The following is a 4,476-nucleotide window of genomic DNA, read 5'->3' on the forward strand; positions in this document are numbered from 1 at the left end:
TTGTCTGAAGTTCTATCTTCTAAGTGTTCTACTCTGCTGGTAATACTCTCATTTGAGTTTTTAATTTGGTTTATTGTTTCCTGCATTTCCAGGATTTCTGTTTGTTTGTTTTTTATATCCTCTTTCTCCCTATAGAGTTGATCTTTTGCTTCTTGGATTTGTTTATGTAATTCATTGTCAATCTGATCTTTCAGTGTCTGAATTTGCTGTATAATGTCTTCCTTGAGACTCCAGATCATCTGAAGCATGTATATCCTGAACTCTTTGTCTGACATTCCATCAGCTTCAGATATTACCTCATCTAATGTATTGTTTGTGGTCCTTTCTTTCCTTGTCTTTTCATACTGCTCATGATTCTTTCTAGATTTGTGAAACTGTTGTTTTAATGTTTTTCCCCTTATATGTTTGTATTGTTCTTGTGTAACTCAATCCCTCTTTTGCGGAGAAAGACAATGTTAACAGTTCCCAATATCAACAGTACATTATCTAAACACAAGTTTTCATTATTAATACATTTATAGTTAGATTCTAAGTCTATAGATATTGGTTTCAATTATTACTTAAGAATACATTCATTAGTTTCATAAAAGGCATACCATATCTGGTGGCATATAGAAAACTTAATTTCAGACGAAGGATGTTATAGAGGGAAAGGAGTGAGGGTATGAGGTTAAACTAACTTAGCACCTTTGGAGAACTCTAACCAATAGACTGGTAATTTATGGAAGAATGAATAGACTCAACCTCCTATCTCTAATTAGATAGTTACCCTACATATAGATAGCAAAAGTTAGGAGATTGAAAATGGGATAGAGAGAATACGAATGAAAAAAAAAAGAAAAAAAATAACAAGGAAGAAAAGAGAAATAAGAGAGAAGGAAAAGGAAAGTAACATAGAAATAAAGAAAAAAATGGGGGGAAGGTGGGGTATATGCAATTCCTGTATATTATATTACTTTGGTAATTCGGTTGTTCATGCACAGTTCTTGGTTTCACATATGTTGAAGTTGTGGAAGAGAGAGAAGAAAAGAGAGAGAAAAAGAAAAAAAGTCTCTCAGAACACTGTTTTCCTTGCTTCCAGTAGGTGGCGTTGTCTATTCCTAGCTTGAGCCTCTGTATTCAGGGTGGTGGGTATAGCCAGTGTGAAAGGAAATGAGCTTCCACCTGTATCTTCCCTACTCTAGTCTCTGAGGTAGAAACCAGGTGCCTATACAGTTGTTGTTTTGCGTTGATAGCTACAACCCCCCAAAGCTTGTGGGAAATATTTTGAGTTAGCGCAGCTAAAGGTGGGGGAGTTGGAAACCAGGTACCTGGATCAGCCGCAGAACCGTGCTGGTAGCCACACCCGCTTTAATGGGTTTTAAGGTTTGATAGGCTTCCTCCGGACTAGCACACGGGGCGGGGCCGGGCGTCCTCCTCCGGTCTGGCTTGGCGCCAGGCGGCTTCCTCCTCTGGTCAATGGTGGAGGTTTGTGACAAAGCTTATTGGGATTTACCCTTGAAGGAGGTTGTGGGACCCAGGTTCCCTCCATTTTCTTTTCTTGGCATCCTGGCCCCAAGGTGAATGGAAATCACCAGAATATTGGAGAAGATAATGCTAAGTGAAGTTAGCCTTTCCCAAAAAAAACAAATACCGAATGTTTTCTCTGATATAAGCAGGCTGATTTATAGTGGGGTAGGGAAGGAGAGCATGGGAGGAATAGACAAACTCTTAGAGAGTGCAGAGGGGTGGGAGGGGAAGCTAGGGGGCAGGGGGTTAGCATGGTGGAATGTGATGGACATCATTATCCAAAGTACATGTATAAAGACACGAATTGGTGTGATACATACTTTATATACAACCAGAGATCTGAAAAGTTGTGTTATATATGTATAATAAGAATTGTGATGTATTCCACTGATATTTATTTTTTAAAAATCAATTTAAATTTTTTTTTAATTTAAAAGAAAGTGAATAAAAAGCACCAGGATGTACTGCTTTGCCACGGCTTCACCTACCCAAAGCAAGAGGTTCCAGTTGATGACTTTTGATTTGAACCTTCCAAACTGAGCCAAATAAAATAAACCTTTCTCTTTATAAGTTAATTAACATAGATATTTGTAACAGTAATGGTACTCTTTCAGATTTGTTGGTTTGTTTTGATTTAGTTTGGTGGTATTGGGGATTGAACCCAGGACCTTATGCATGCTAGGCAAGTGTTCTACCACTGAGCTACATCTCTAGCTCTCCATGCTTTCAGTTTTAAAAAATTTGTGAGACTTGTTTTGTTGCCTAACATAGGATCTGCCCTGGAGAATGTTTCATCTTCAATGAGAAGTGTGTGTATTCTAGCTGGACACAGTGGTACATACCTATAATCCCAGCTGCTCAGGAAGCTAACACAGGAGGATCACAAATTCAAGACCAGTCTGGGCAATTTAGCAAGACCCTGTCTCAAAATAAAAGGGATGGAGAATGTAGCACAGTGGTAGAGCAGTTGCCTAGCATGTACAAGGCCCTGCATTCAAGCCCCAGTTCTGCAGGGAAAAAAAAAAAAAAAGAATGTGTATTCTGCAGCAGTTGGATGTGACAAGGTTTCCTACTTGATTTTTTTCATCTGAATGATCTGTTTATTGATGAAATGAAGTATTGAAGACCCCCATATTTTTCAGTCTATCTCTCCCTTTAGTTCTAATAATGTTTGCTTTATATTTTTTAGTGGTTTGCTGTCAGGTGCATGTATATGTCTAATTGTTATGTCCTGTTGCTCAGTTTATTCTCTTCCTAGAGACTTTGTACAGTTTCTTACTTAAAGTCTTCATCTGAATATTGCTATTCCTTTCTGGTTTGCGTTTCTGTTTGAATAGAATATTTTTTTCTACTCTTTTTACTTTTATTATGTGTGTCTTTATTGGTGAGGTGAGTTTCTGGAGGGAGCATGTAGTTTAGTCATGTTTTTATCCATTCAGCTCGTCTATAGCTTTTAATTTGGGGCATTTAGTCCATTTTTTCAAGATTATTACTATTAATTAATTTTGTTAAATTATTTGTTTCTTTTTAAAAGTATACTTTGTCCCTTTTTTCTCACTTATTGATAATCTTTGTGATTTGATAGTGGTGTTTTTATTTTATTTCTTACTTGTGTATTTATATTTCCAGTGAATTTTATACTTTTATGTGCTTTCATGATGGTAGTTATCATATACGTAGGATTCTCTGAAGCATTTCTTGTAAAGCCTATCTGGTAGTGATGAATTCCTTCAGGTTTTGCTTGTCTAAAAAAGTGTTTCTCCCTCATTTCTGAAGGATAGCCATAGTGTTCTGGGCTAGAAGGTTTTTTTTTCTCTCAGTTCTGTCTGTGAATATATCATTCCCATTCTTTCCTGACCTGCAAGGTTTCTGCTGAGAAATCTGTTGTCAGTCTAATATGGATTGTCTCATATGTGACTTGAAATTTTTCTCTTGCACCTTTTAGCCATTCTGCTAATGTCACTCATGCTTTTTATTGTTGTTGTTCTTCTCCAAGCTATCATCTTATCAGAGTTCATTTAATTATGTATTTGAATTGTTTTAAGACATGAGGTATTTGCCAGTATTTTAAAATAATGATTTATTTAGGCTATGTGAGATTCTGAACAGTATCCTTTTTTAACAAAGCTGTGTAAGTTGTAAATAAAATCTTTCATTGCACAGCACAATTTATCTGAACAAAACTTTAAATTTAATTTTTGTATTTGAAATTCACAGATATCTAACCTTTTGAAATTTTAGCAAATTAAGTAATAAACATCATTAAATAGCTCTGAAGCTTATTCTCAGGAAATATGACACCCAGGTTGTGGTAGGTGGCAAGTCCTTAAGGGCAGGTGGTGGGTAGTATAAAGCCAGGCCAGTATCACGGTTTTTAGTATAAGTCTAGCAGATGGCTCTTTGGGGGAGGTCAGTGATGTTTATTATGTAAGTTAATATTACATGTAGTCATCATGTTTGTCCAAGCTATATATATGTCAGTTTTCCTTAGCTGTTATAAATTTTTTGTTATGTGCCAGATCAGCCATTGGAATGGTAAACAAGTCATCCAACTTTGTAGTTGTGAAGAACTTAATGTAGATCTGCCTAAGATTCTGGATTAATTGGTGGGCAATCATTTTGTGCTTTTGATGACTCTGATATGAGAAAGCCGCAGAGACTGAGCAGACTGGGGCAGGCTGACTCTTTAGAGACACTGCAACTTAATAGTTGTCAATACTGGGCACACAGTAGAGTCATCTAAGGCATATTATATTTCAGCTAACCACAATGTAAAGTTATGAATTTTTTGTGTGAATTTGGAATTCCATGCAAGATGTTAAGAGTTCTGTAAAGAAGAAAAAAACAAAAACAAAAAACTTACACCAGTAAGTTCAAGTTCTAAGTATATTAGAAAGCTAATTTATTCTCAGTTTTTTAGATGCAAGGTTAGAAACTGAGTTTTATTTTCCCATTTTGTTTAAATTA

The sequence above is a fragment of the Marmota marmota genome, unplaced genomic scaffold, assembly GCF_001458135.2.
Source record: "Marmota marmota marmota unplaced genomic scaffold, marMar, whole genome shotgun sequence".
Lineage (NCBI taxonomy): Eukaryota > Metazoa > Chordata > Mammalia > Rodentia > Sciuridae > Marmota > Marmota marmota.